At 44.6% G+C, this 15233-nt stretch overlaps 2 pseudogenes; both read right to left on the bottom strand.

The window, feature by feature from the left end:
- Nucleotides 1-8771: 8771 nt before the first annotated feature.
- LOC125541128 (putative carboxylesterase 18 pseudogene) lies at nucleotides 8772-10306 on the bottom strand (annotated as a pseudogene).
- Nucleotides 10307-13211: 2905 nt separating this feature from the next.
- On the bottom strand, nucleotides 13212-14946 carry LOC125536006 (putative carboxylesterase 18 pseudogene; annotated as a pseudogene).
- Nucleotides 14947-15233: the final 287 nt, after the last annotated feature.

Raw genomic sequence — 15233 nt, 5'->3', positions numbered from 1 at the left:
TGAGTTTATGTGTTTTGATGTACCGAAGGTAGTTCGGAGTCCCGGATATGATCACGGACATGAAGAGGAGTCTCGAAATGGTCAGGACATAAAGATCAATATATTGAAAGGCTATGTTTGGACATCGAAATGGTTCCGGGTGAGTTCGGGCAATTACCGGAGTACCGGGGGGGTTACCGGAACCCCCGAGGGAGTGTATGGGCCTTAATGGGCCTTAGTGGGAGAGAGGAGGAGGCGGCCAAGGTGTGGGGCGCCCCCCCTAGCCCAATCCGAATTGGGTGGGGCCCCCTTCCTTCCCTCTCTCTCCCCCTTCCTTTCTCTCCTACTCCAACAAGGGAAGGGGGAATCCTACTCCCGGTCCCCCCTTGAGGCGCGCCATAGAGGGTCGGCCCTCCCCCTCCTCCACTCCTTTATATACGGGGGAGGGGGCAACCCATAGACACACATGTTGATTGTTTAGCCGTGTGTGGTGCCCCCCTCCACAGATTTCCACCTCGGTCATATCGTTGTAGTGCTTAGGCGAAGCCCTGCGTCGGTAACTTCATCATCACCGTCATCACGCCGTCGTGCTGACGAAGCTCTCCCTCGACACTCGGCTGGATCTAGAGTTCGTGGGACGTCACCGAGCTGAACGTGTGCATATCGCGGAGGTGCCCTACCTTCGATGCTAGGAGCGGTCGGATCGTGAAGACGTACGACTACATTAACCGCGTTGTCATAACACTTCCGCTTGCGGTCTACGAGGGTACGTGAATAACACTCTTCCCTCTCGTTGATATGCATCACCTAGATGGATCTTGCGTGTGCATAGATTTTTTTTTTGATATTACTGCATTCCCCAACAATTTATTACTCACTCATTTAGTTATATGAATATATTTTTTGGAAAAAGTTTACTTTTTATGAAAAGAAGTTCATTAAATTTCAGAAAAGTTCAAAAATTTCAAAAATAAGTTCATCAATCTAGAAAAACTTCATTGATTTTGAAATAAGTTCATCGAATTTGAAAAGGAGTTCATCAATTTGGAAAAAAGTTCATCGAATTTGAAAAAAGCTCATTGAATTTGAAAAAAGTTCATCGATTTTGAAAAAAAATCATCAAATTTGGAAAACAAATTTTGATTCTAAAAAAATCATCGATTTTGAAAAAAAGTTAACATATTTGGGAAAATGTATTTTGAAGAAAAAGTAAATAAAAATAAAAAAATGATACAAAAGGAAGAAAAACCAGAAAAAATGGTATAAAAAAGTTCACAATGGGAAATGGATAATGCCCGGATGCGGAGAGTATAAAAGAAGAAAAGGAAGTAAATTGTCAATACGTGTGGTCAGCCCGGTTGGTTTGTGCGTGTTGCACTTAAACTGCAGGACGCGTGTTCGATTCTCTCCCGCAAGCGGCTGTGCGCCAGTTTGCCCACTGGCCTGTTGTAACCTGAGCCTGAAGCGTTGTTGGAAAAGCCAATACGTAGCATTAAACCCTTACGAAATTTATTTAGTCGTCTTATTTTATTTCATTTTGTCACTATCTCTAATTCATTTAGTTTTTGTCTCAATTTTTATTCTACTCTATGTGTTCCATCAATACATATTTCTGGCATTATTTTGAAGAAATGTTCAGCCAATATTCTCTGCAATCATTTTATTTTTCCATTTGTTTTCGTGTTAGGTTTTTGTTGTTGGAAAAGCAAAAGCCCATATATTACGTAGTATAAACCCTTATAAACCCTTACGAAATTTATTTAGCGAAATTTATTTAGTCGTCTTATTTTATTTCATTTTGTCACTATCTCTAATTCATTTAGTTTTTGTCTCAATTTTTATTCTACTCTATGTGTTCCATCAATACATATTTCTGGCATTATTTTGAAGAAATGTTCAGCCAATATTCTCTGCAATCATTTTATTTTTCCATTTGTTTTCGTGTTAGGTTTTTGTTGTTGGAAAAGCAAAAGCCCATATATTACGTAGTATAAACCCTTATAAACCCTTACGAAATTTATTTAGTCGTCTTATTTTATTTCATTTTGTCACTATCTCTAATTCATTTAGTTTTTGTCTCAATTTTTATTCTACTCTATGTGTTCCATCAATACATATTTCTGGCATTATTTTGAAGAAATGTTCAGCCAATATTCTCTGCAATCATTTTATTTTTCCATTTGTTTTCGTGTTAGGTTTTTGTTGTTGGAAAAGCAAAAGCCCATATATTACGTAGTATAAACCCTTATAAACCCTTACGAAATTTATTTAGTCGTCTTATTTTATTTCATTTTGTCACTATCTCTAATTCATTTAGTTTTTGTCTCAATTTTTATTCTACTCTATGTGTTCCATCAATACATATTTCTGGCATTATTATGAAGAAATGTTCAGCCAATATTCTCTGCAATCATTTTATTTTTCCATTTGTTTTCGTGTTAGGTTTTTGTTGTTGGAAAAGCAAAAGCCCATATATTACGTAGTATAAACCCTTATAAACCCTTACGAAATTTATTTAGTCGTCTTATTTTATTTCATTTTGTCACTATCTCTAATTCATTTAGTTTTTGTCTCAATTTTTATTCTACTCTATGTGTTCCATCAATACATATTTCTGGCATTATTTTGAAGAAATGTTCAGCCAATATTCTCTGCAATCATTTTATTTTTCCATTTGTTTTCGTGTTAGGTTTTTGTTGTTGGAAAAGCAAAAACCCTTACGAAATTTATTTAGTCATCTTATTTTATTTCATTTTGTCACTATCTCTAATTCATTTAGTTTTTGTCTCAATTTTTATTCTACTCTATGTGTTCCATCAATACATATTTCTGGCATTATTTTGAAGAAATGTTCAGCCAATATTCTCTGCAATCATTTTATTTTTCCATTTGTTTTCGTGTTAGGTTTTTGTTGTTGGAAAAGCAAAAGCCCATATATTACGTAGTATAAACCCTTATAAACCCTTACGAAATTTATTTAGTCGTCTTATTTTATTTCATTTTGTCACTATCTCTAATTCATTTAGTTTTTGTCTCAATTTTTATTCTACTCTATGTGTTCCATCAATACATATTTCTGGCATTATTTTGAAGAAATGTTCAGCCAATATTCTCTGCAATCATTTTATTTTTCCTTTTTTTTCGTGTTAGGTTTTTGTTGTTGGAAAAGCAAAAGCCCATATATTACGTAGTATAAACCGTTACGAAATTTATTTAGTCGTCTTATTTTATTTCATTTTGTCACTATCTCTAATTCATTTAGTTTTTGTCTCAATTTTTATTCTACTCTATGTGTTCCATCAATACATATTTCTGGCATTATTTTGAAGAAATGTTCAGCCAATATTCTCTGCAATCATTTTATTTTTCCATTTGTTTTCGTGTTAGGTTTTTGTTGTTGGAAAAGCAAAAGCCCATATATTACGTAGTATAAACCCTTACAAAAATTATTTAGTTGTCTTATTTTATTTCATTTTGTCACTATCTCTAATTCATTTAGTTTTTGTCTCAATTTTTATTCTACTCTATGTGTTCCATCAATACATATTTCTGGCATTATTTTGAAGAAATGTTCAGCCAATATTCTCTGCAATCATTTTATTTTTCCATTTGTTTTCGTGTTAGGTTTTTGTTGTTGGAAAAGCAAAAGCCCATATATTACGTAGTATAAACCCTTACAAAAATACCCTTACGAAATTTCTTCATTTTATCAAGGACTGTCTTATTTTATTTCATTTTGTCACTATCTCTAATTCATTTAGTTTTTGTCTCAATTTTTATTCTACTCTATGTGCTCCATCAATACATATTTCTAGCATTATTTTGAAGAAATGTTCAGCCAATATTCTCTGCAATCATTTTATTTTTCCATTTGTTTTCGTGTTAGGTTTTTGTTGTTGGAAAAGCAAAAGCCCATATATTACGTAGTATAAACCCTTACAAAAATACCCTTACGAAATTTCTTCATTTTATCAAGGACTGTCTTATTTTATTTCATTTTGTCACTATCTCTAATTCATTTAGTTTTTGTCTCAATTTTTATTCTACTCTATGTGTTCCATCAATACATATTTCTGGCATTATTTTGAAGAAATGTTCAGCCAACATTCTCTCCAATCATTTTGTTTTTCCATTTGTTTTCGTGTTAGGTTTTTGTTGTTGGAAAAGCAAAAGCCCATATATTACGTAGCATAAACCATTACAGAAATAAACCCTTATGAAATTTATTTATTTTCTCAAGGGCTGTCTTATTTTATTTCATTTTGTCACTATCTCTATTTCACTTAGTTTTTGTCTCAATTTTTATTCTACTTCATGTGTTCCATCAATACATATTTCTGGCATTATTTTGAAGAAATGTTCAGCCAATATTCTCTCCAATCATTTTGTTTTTCCATTTGTTTTCGTGTTAGGTTTTTGTTGTTGGAAAAGCAAAAGCCCATATATTACGTAGCATAAACCATTACAGAAATAAACCCTTATGAAATTTATTTATTTTCTCAAGGATTGTCTTATTTCATTTCATTTTGTCACTATCTCTAAATCATTTAGTTTTTGTCTCAATTTTTATTCTACTTCATGTGTTCCATCAATACATATTTCTGGCATTATTTTGAAGAAATGTTCAGCCAATATTCTCTCCAATCATTTTATTTTTCCATTTGTTTTCGTGTTAGGTTTTTGTTGTTGGAAAAGCAAAAGCCCATATATTACGTAGTATAAACCCTTACAAAAATACCCTTACGAAATTTATTTATTTTATCAAGGACTGTCTTATTTTATTTCATTTTGTCACTATCTCTAATTCATTTAGTTTTTGTCTCAAATTTTATTCTACTCTATGTGTTCCATCAATACATATTTCTGGCATTATTTTGAAGAAATGTTCAGCCAATATTCTCTCCAATCATTTTATTTTTCCATTTGTTTTCGTGTTAGGTTTTTGTTGTTGGAAAAGCAAAATCCCATATATTACGTAGCATAAACCATTACAAAAATAAACCCTTATGAAATTTATTTATTTTCTCAAGGACTGTCTTATTTTATTTCATTTTGTCACTATCTCTAATTCATTTAGTTTTTGTCTCAATTTTTATTCTACTTTATGTGTTCCATCAATACATATTTCTGGCATTATTTTGAAGAAATGTTCAGCCAATATTCTCTCCAATCATTTTTGTTGCGGGATATGGTTTTCATAGTAATTTATACCGATTCAACACCAAAAGGATCGAGCTCTTGAGGTGAAAGCCAAGATCCTGATGTAGGATTGGGTGGCGGCGTCATCTCCAATGCCGCTTCTTCTCTTGGGGGTGCCACCTTGAAGATCGTGATCCCTCCTGCTCTTCCTTGAGGCTGGACGTGCATGACATCACGGTCGACAGGTGCCCGGCTGGCGGTGCGAATGATGCATTGCGACTTGTGTAGCGGCAATGATGGTTGCAAAATGAGAGGGTCATGGCTCGCCTTCGTCATTGACTGTCTAGCATGTTTCTGAGCTTGAAGTCAGAGCTGCAGCATTGCCGGGCGACACTGCGAGAACAATGTCGGAGGATGGGCAGATTAGACTTTGGCGGTGCAAGGCGTGTTCCTTTTATCATGAGAGGCTCGGCATTAACGTCAGAGCTGCCTCGTCCTCGATTCGCGCGGTCGATTGTTTGGCGTTGGCCGGCAGGTTCCCGTGTACCATTCGTTTGGAGGGGTTTTGACGGGTCGCCAGCGACGAAGTCGGAGTCGCTTGCTCGGGGAGAGGTGATAATGATGACATTGCAGGCAACCTCGATGGTGTCCTTTCCTCGGCGTTGTGGGTGTGGGTTGTGGGTGCCAGGTCGGCTCTGTGGGCATTGTTTTAACTATTTTTGTCCGGGTTTTCGTTAATTAACCAGGCAACTCTTTTCGACCCTTTTTAATGAATCAGGCCCTAAAAGACCATGTTTAAAATAATCATGAATCGGCCATGAATCAAACTTGTGATCATTCTTTGGATATAGTATATGACAATTACTTTTGAGAGAGAGTGAAGAATGCCAAGAATATATATTTCACATACCAAAATAATTTCAGTCATTCGCATTCTTTCAATATAATCCCTTAGCTCTATATTACTTGTCGCAGATTTAGTACACTTTTTATAGGAAGCACGTTATCCGAAATCTCAACCCGGGAATGTCCAACTTGAAGTCTTAGATGTGACTATGTGACCCAGCGTTGCACCTTGTATCGGCATAATGCTGAGTTGAGAATAACAGGATGATGCAAATCGAGAAACATCTGCAGGATAATTTATTTTATCCAAAAAATCTACGGGGTAAATTCTATGGAATGATGACACGAGGGGACGTAGAGATTTTATTAAGAACAAATCCCAAGAGCTGATAGAGTATTAGGATTGTCAAGTGTGCACACTTTGTTAGTGTTATAAGCGACCATGAAATTACTTCATTCGTCTCATAATATAAGACCTTTTTAATATAATTATAGTGTCAAAAAATTATGAAACGGAGGGACTATATTTTCTGCCCATGCCTCACATCTCTTAGGCTAATTGTAATGGGGACATCATAGGTAGTATCATGCATGCCAACTAAGCAAATTTGATGAGGTGGCATAGAATTAAATGAAGAAAAAGAAGGTTGAGTATCATATCATGATACCGTATCATATTAAATGTTGTGCTACTATGTGTCATACATGCTAATAAATAAAGTCGTCTATGATACTAACATATAATACTATGCACTATGGATGTTGTATCATACACTAGTATCATATGCATGATACTAATATATGATACTTCCCATTACGACCAGTCTTACTTAAACAAATATATTCATGTAGGCAACGGGCAGTCTGTCACAACTCTTGTTGTAATCATTTCGAAAAAAAATAAATCAATTTTTACCTGCAAAAAAGAAAAGAAAAGAAAAACTACCATTGTATTCAGCGATCACACTACACAACGATCAAATTAACAAATCTTATCCCACTACACAATGATCGGTTATATCCTTTGTGTTGAAACTATGTAAATTATGGCGTGAACTACTAGTTTTCAAAATCATGTTAAATTTCGGTGATGTATGTGGGATCTATTCTGTCTCCGTATGTGTCGTCCCGTAACCATGAAGCACTTTTGCGGCTTGTTCGGTTGCGGGATCTGCTAGATATGCTATTAGAATTGTCTAAGTATGCACATTTTATTACTGTTATAGGCGATCAGGAAACTATATTTTTCTGTCCATGCGTCACATCTCTTTCTTAAACAAACACATTCATACAGGCCGCGGGCAGTCTGTCACAACCCCTATTGTAATCATTTCGAAAAAAGGGAAAGGAAACTCTCATTATAAGCGATCAAGAAGCCATATTTTTCTGTCCATGCCTCACATCTCTTGCTTAAACAAACATATTCATGCATGCACCGGGCAGTCTGTCACAACTCACAGCGCCCATTGTAATCATTTCGCAAAAAAAAAAGCTCCCATTGTAATCAGTGATCACACTACACAACGATCAAATTAACAAATCTTATTGGTTCTCAAAAAAAATAACAAATCTTATTTCACGCATGCAGACAGACTGATCCCCTCCATCGCAAAAATAAAAATAAAAAAAATGACAGAATGAGGCCAACTCCACCGCGCGACCCTATCATGTCCGGCTCCGTCCGTTTGGGGTAAAAGAGACAAAAAAGGCGGCCCAGCGCGCGGGAGTAAACGGACTTTTGTCCGCTTTGTGTCCGCTTTCGACCCATCCGCGGCCCAAGTTTGCGCCGCTTTTGGGGTGAAACGGACACCACGCGGACACGCAGGTCGTCTGCACGTGTCCTTCCTTGGCCCGCTCGTCAATGACACAAGACGGACCTTTTTCTATCCGCCCCCTCCCTCCCTCCGGCCGCACCCCCTCCACTCTTCCCCACTCTTTCCGTCGCTGCCGCCGCCGCCGCCGCTGCCATTGCAGCCGTGCAGTTCGGACGCGAGCTCGCCCAACCCCTTCCCCTCGGCGCCGCCGAGTTACCCAACCACGGCCACCTGGTTTGCGCACCCGCCGACCGGTTTTGGAGCGGATCCGATCGGTGTTGAGCTCGGCCGGCTGTGGGAGGCCGGGCCGCGCCATGGATTGGCCGGGCACCTCGCTGGAAGGCCCTGCCAAGGCCGCAAGGCCACATGCAGGCAGTGGCTCCTCCTCTAGCCGCTCGGATCTGCACCATCGGCGGTCCGCCGGCAGATACACGAATGGCGGTCGGCTGGGCTCGGTGCTTGCCCAAAAGCTCGCCGGCGCACCGTTGCCACTCATTAAGTGCGACCACTGCCCAAGGATGGTCGTGCGCCGCGTGTCTACAACGCCGGAACATCCCGGATGGGTGTTCATCAAGTGCTTAAACAATGGGATATGCGCTTTTTTTAGCTTCGGTTTGTGCTCTAGATTTAGCTAGTTGTGCTAATTTCAAATTTTGTTGTGTAGAACGGATGCAAGTTTTGGTATTGGGAAGAAGAGTACATCGATATATTGATAGAGCGAGATTTAGTACATGTTCGTGCACTTTTAGCTAGCATAGAGGCTGTAAATGAGACAAGTGCACTTGATGCTAGATTAGAGGTTAGACACGAGACTAGGTGTGAGGAGAAAGCAACATCGACTTACGGCTTGAAGAAGAAAGGAGGATGCCAGATCGAGCCTTCTGACTTGAAGAAGAAAGGAGGATGCCAGATCGACCCTCCTCCACAGATCAACAACGAGTGCATCGAGAAGGCCCTAACCCAATTTAAGGGAGCAGTTATGGAAATTGGGTATCTTCTAAAATGTATTCTTGTGGTTTTTGTTTTCTTTGGCCTTGCTTTACTAGTCAAAATGTGATGATGCATTTTCCATGTACCAAAAATGAATGATGAAATAAAGTTAAGGATTTGCAAAGAAATAATACGCAGACAAGATGCGGACGGGATGTGTCCGCGCAGTGAGCGCACAACCACCGCATTCTAGAACAGGTCCGGACATAATCTCAAATCCTTATCCAAAAGGACAAAAACAAGACAAAACGGACGTCGTATGGGGTCGCGCGGTGGAGTTGGCCTGATCGCCCACCGAACCTTGGATCACGGCATCTTCCTCATCGGGCGGTGGATTTCGCCGGCGCCGCCCTGTTGCTCTCCACGAAGGCCTTCATCTTCAGGAAAACCTTGCCGGCGTCAGCGACAGGGAAGCCGTAGAACCCGTGGAAGCCGTCCGGGTACTCCGCCACCTGAACATTCACCCCCTTCCGTCGCAGCACGTCGGCGTACCGCCGCTGCCAGTCCTGCAGCGGGTCGAACCCGCCGATCACCAGCAGCGTCGGCGGGAACTCCTCGGCCAGCTCGGCGTTGTCGTCGGTCACGTGCGCCGCAGGGTGGTCGCGGGTGGCTCCCACGGGCAGGAACGCCTTCCACGAGAAGTCGGAGCGCCCGAGGTTCACCACCGGCGCCACGCCCTCCAGCCTGAGCTCCGACTCCGTCCGCTCCTCGCCGCCGAAGTAGGGCTGCACGGGGATGATGCCGGCGAGGCGGAGGGACTTGGCGGCGTGCTGGTGCTCGGCGGCCCAGCGGCTGGCGACGTGGTGGACGATGTTGGCCCCCGCGCTCTCCCCGGTGAGAAAGCAGCTGGCGAGGTCGACGGGGACGCCGTCGCCGAGGCCCGGGACGCCGCCGGCGTCGTCGAGGAAGCGGAGCGCGTCGACGCCGTCGTCGTACGCCGCCGGGTAGCGGTGCTCCGGGGCGAGGCGGTAGTTGACGGACACGACCACGGCGCCGACGTCGCTGCAGAGGCGGCGGCACACGCCGTTGAAGGGGCCGATGGCCGGGGAGAAGAGCGCGAAGCCGCCGCCGTGGTAGTAGACGACGACGGGCAGCGGCACCGCCGAGGAGACCGGCGCGAAGACGCGCGCCCAGATGCCGCGGGAGGCGTCGACGGTGAAGTCGTAGGAGCGCACGCCGGAGCCGTCCGGGCGCGGGTTGGCGCGCGCGCTCAGCAGCCGGTCGATCACCGAGTAGAGGCAGCGGTTGACGGTGCCGTCGCTGCGCTCCACGGCGTCGATGGCGGCCGTGAGGCCCGCCAGCTGGAGCCGCACCCCCAGCGGCAGCGGCGGCGGCGTCGGGCGCTCTCCCTGACCCGCGGCGGCTTCCATCAAGTTCAAGCGTGTCTCTTCACGTACGCTCGATCACTCTGTCTCTCCTTCGTTCTCCTCTGCTTCGGAGTGCGTGAGCTCTGCTGCGCGATCGGCATGGTACATATAATGGGGGAGCGCCGAGGGCTGATGAGTAGAGTAGGTGAGATGGATCCATCGGGGTGGGGTGGGGTGGCAACGGAGGCCACATGCCAAATCGGAGGAGCACGACGCGTCTACGCTATTGGTGGCGGGATGAAGTTTGAGCAAGGGGCGCAAGCAGCTCGTGGAGCAAAGAATAAGCTGACACGCGTCATGCACGGCTGTGCCGTCGTTGACTGCTATAATCAATCAAACTGATAAAATGGCATGCTTATGGGGTGTGAATGTGACTGACTAAAAGGCTGCGTTTGGTTACTCTTTTTTGACTTCTGATCTATTCCAAGATAGTACAAAAGAATACTAAAAGTAAAATTTACATTCAGATTCATAGAGTCCCTAACGACGACTGCAAGCACTAGAACAAACTGAAGACGTATTGCCGTCATAGCATCTTCTTTGTCGGAGCCTGGCAAATATTGTTGTAGTAAACAGTCGGAAAGACATCGTGCTAAGCCCCCTATAGGACCACCGCGTCAAACAGCAACCGCCGCCGATGAAGAGAATCATAAATCGGAAGGATCCAACCTGCAGACACACATACGTAGATGAACGAAGACTGGTTCCAGACGGATCCATCAAAGACAAAGGCCGACCAGATCCCACGAGATCCGCCTGATACACACCTTCACACGCCTTCCGATAACGCTTGAAACATCACCGGAACAGGTGCTAGGCGGGAAGAACTGTATTTCATCTTCAAGAAGCCACCATCGCCTCATCTTCTTGAAAATGGTACAAACCCTAACAAAACTCAGAAAACGCCTAAAAACGACCCCTTCCTGCCGCCGTGGGACTGGGATCCACCGCATCTTCATGGTCCAAGGGTCGTAGTAGACGAGGCAGACCGACGATGGTGCCTACGAGAGGCAGCGAAACCCTAGATGCGAGTTCCCAAGAGGACAGGAATAAACTAGCCTACAAGAATAAGCTCCACTATAACTTCAACTTCTAAGCTCAATGTATTCCCGGTCTGTGTTATGCATCTGATCAGAGTCTACACCTTGTATCCATACAGGTGAGGCAAAAAAAAGAAACTCCTAGACTCTCTAGTCAAGATAAAATGGTGCAACACATGCACACCACTTGTCGTCATCAGATAATTTGTGTGGGTATTTTTCCATGGAAGGGTTGGTTGCACTTGTGTTTTTTGTTAGATCTATTTTCAAAATGAAAATATCTTAAACTGAGCGTTCAGATTATAAAATCGTTTTCACCGTTGCATTACTCGCACCGGTATTTTCAGAATTACATTTCATGTTTACATGTTTTGAATGAACTTTTCAGATGCAACTTGTGTTCAAATATAGCAATCTTATGCTTCCCGAAATAACACATGTGTACTCCGTAAGGGCATCTCCAAAGCGAACTCGCAAACCGCCTGTAAGCGCCCGGACCGAGCTGTCCGGACGTAGTTTGCCATCCAACGACGTCCCTTATCGGTCAGTGGACCGGTCCGGACATCAGTTTTCTAGCAAACTAGGAGGTCCAGACATCGCGGTGGGCTTCCATGCCCGTCCCAAACGTCTAGACGAACTGCCCAGTCAGTGACCGGGCGCAAAAAACGCCACCCAACCGAGCGCCCAGGGCTGGTCTTGAGATTTTTGGGGAGCCAGCGCGAATCGAAAACTAAAGCCCCTAAATAATATAGAAATTAGAACAATGATAATGGATGTGGGATTTATAACAAGCTCATTTTTGCTCGTATAGTTATCGCCGCAACTTGAACTATGATGTTTGACCAGGGTGATCTTCTTGTGAGATCCACAAGTGTTGTCCCATGACGAGTCATAATTCCAGTACTCTGTGCTCGGTACGGTATTTCCTTTGTCCGGATGTATTAGTTCTCTTCGGGGTTTAAGCCTACTTTTGACCTAACATTTTGACTAATGAACTTTGTGTTCTATATCAGAAAATATAGATCACCGGCAAAATTCTTTGAATACTAACCTAATGATTTTTTTGGTATATAACTCATGTATTTGTGAGTAAAATTCCTAATCAACTTTAGGCTCAATATTCGAAGAGGGCTAATACGGTGTCATGTACAGCGGCCGTCGTGTTGTATTTGGATTCTAATTAATATACACAAATATAGAACAATACAAATAGATACTTAGATAATCCCTAAAAGAATATTTTATAGGTTCAATGACGGTACACATGCATCGTGTATGCGAAAGTAAATTAGTTAGTTAGCCATATATGTGAGAAACCGTAATGTATGAAAACGGAGGGAGTACACAGTGTGTTTGGATGCTACCCTAGCTGGCCCTGCTAACTCATAGAAGTGCCAAAAAAAAACTCATAGAAATGCCAAATATTTAGCCCATAATATTGCTGCCCCCAATTTATCCTGAAGTTGATGAAAAATTAAACTAATGAAGGTAACACGGCCAAGATGAGTCAATTTATTGGCCCTTCATCCAAGCACACGCCTCAAAATAACATGGGACGTGTGTGTGTTTTTTTCCTAAAACACGCCCCTCGCTGCTCCCGGCTCTAATCCAAACACGCCCTACACCTAATCCAAGCAGGCCATAATCGAGATACTCCCTCCTTTCCGGTTTATAGAGTTTATCTTAAAATTTTAGTTTTTCCATTTTATAAGGCTCAATTTGGTTGTTCTCCATCACATGTTCAGACTTCAAGGTGCATTAAATTATTGCATGTAAGTATTAAAAGAAAACTGACCAATGCATGCACTTTATGCATGCATGCATTGCAAGTAATGCATTCATAAACATAATTTTTTGAGGAAAACAAGAACATTAATTGGGTGCTTTTGCAAACTACAAAAAATATTTCACCACTCATCATCTATCTTGATTGGTGAGATTTTTGAATTGAGTCTTATAAACCGAAAAGGAAGGAGTATCTTTCATTGTGTACACAATTTTCTATGGACCAATGTGTACCCAATTCCTAAATTGAATGGACTTGAAGAAATACTCGTATTTCCAAATTTCGACACGTCGAGGGGACTACAAGTTCTTTTCAATCAATTTTTGAATGGCCGTTTTCAATCGATGTCGTTCCCGCGAGAAGGTTCTGGCGCCGACGGCGACGTCCGGTTGCTTTCCACGAACGTCCTCATGCGCTCGATAGCTCTGGCGGTGTCGGGGAGGTCCGGGAAGAGGTAGAACGCGTGGATGCCGTCTGGGAACTCCACCACCTCCACGGTCTTCCCCTTCCGCCGCAGCACGTCGGCGTACCGCCGCTGCCAGTCCTGCAGCGGGTCGAACCCGCCGACCAGCACCATCGCCGGCGGGAACGCCTCGGCCAGCTCGGCGTTCTCGTCGGTCACGTGCGCCGCCGGGTGGTCGCGGCTGGCGCCCTCCGGCAGGAACGCCCTCCACCAGAAGTCCGCCCGCCGGAGGGTCACGATCGGCGCCACGCCGTCCAGCCTCAGCTCCGACTCCGTCCGCTCCTCGCCGCCGAAGTAGGGCTGCACGGAGATGAGGCCGGCGAGGCGCACGGAGCTGGGGGTGGGCGCGGCCGCGGCCCAGCGGTTGGCCGCGTGGTGGATTATGTTGCCGCCGGCGCTCTCCCCGGCGAGGAAGCAGCTGGAGAGGTCCACGCGGACGCCCTCGTCCAACCCCGGGACGCCGTTGGCGTCGATGAAGCGGAGCGTGTCCACGGCGTCGTCGTAGGCGGCCGGGTAGGGGTGCTCGGGGGCGAGGCGGTACTCGACGGAGACGACGACCGCGCCGACGCCGCGGCAGATGCGGCGGCACAGGCCGTCGAAGTAGCACTGGCGCGCGGAGAACATCGCGAAGCCGCCGCCGTGGAAGTAGACGACGACCGGGAGCGGGGCCCGGGGCGCGGCGGGGGAGGAGAAGGAGAAGACGCGGGCCAGGAGGCCGCGCGACGCGTCGACGTCGAAGTCGGCGGAGCGGACGCCGGAGGAGTCCGGGCGGGGGCTCGCGCGCACGCGGAGGATGCGGTCGGCGACGGAGTAGAGGCCGCGGTTGACGGTGCCGTCGCGGCGGTTGATGACGTCGATGAGGGGCGAGAACGCGGTGACCTGCAGCCGCACCGCGCACGGCAGCGCCGGCGGCGAGGCGCGCGGGCGCTCGCGTTCTGGGCTCGTGCTCCCCGCTTCCATCCTCCCCTGGCGGCTCCTGCACTCGGCTCAGTTCGGATAATGTGCATGGGCTGTGGAGTCCGAGGCATGGCCGATCGCTGTCGCGGACTGTTCGATGTACACGTCTGGGCGGGTGGCGTTGCACGCCAACCACGTGACCGGCCACGAGGAAATGTCACGGAATTCGGTTTTTGACGATGTACACGATGATAGTGAAGCACCTCTAGTGACTTTCACCGTCTTCAAGTTTCACGACTCACTCCAGTTCCTGTGCGGATGCGTGTGTGCAACTTCGTGCGTTGTGTTAAGGATCCACACACACAAGCTGTAGCCTGCGGAAATCTCGACACAGACCACCCGCAGCAGGCTTAACAGCAGAACCATCGCATTCGCAAATTATATGACCGGACTTGGGGGACGTTTGATCGTTGAATCTTAGAAAGGCGGGAATAGAAAAAACACAAGAATAAGAGGGTCTATCTAGGTCTAAGTCGACTGAGACTTCATCGGCTGACATCACCTGTAGCAGATTTGGCCCGTTTTATCTCCCTCTGTGTTGGTCTTAATTTCCTTCATGATGGGCTTGGCGTGTGGGCTTTGTTCGTTTGTTTGTCCTTTTTAGAGCAGTGATGACCGTAGGAGGAGGGTGTGGAGGCATACACAACATACAAACTAAATTGTCTCAAAAAAAGCACACAAACAAAACTTTGTGCGCCACATATCATCACACTATTTTATGTTTCACATTTTTTCAGAAAAAATTGATGTTCAGAGCTAGCTAACTGAACCATGTTTTCTGCTGTTCGTGAAGTTGTTCAGAGCAATTTATGGTTGTTTCAGACCTCTTCCTTGTTTCAACAAGAGTACATA

Source organism: Triticum urartu, chromosome 2A (assembly GCF_056163025.1).
Source record: "Triticum urartu cultivar PI428250 chromosome 2A, HENAU_Tu73, whole genome shotgun sequence".
Lineage (NCBI taxonomy): Eukaryota > Viridiplantae > Streptophyta > Magnoliopsida > Poales > Poaceae > Triticum > Triticum urartu.
This window is presented reverse-complemented; position numbering and strand designations above follow the sequence as displayed.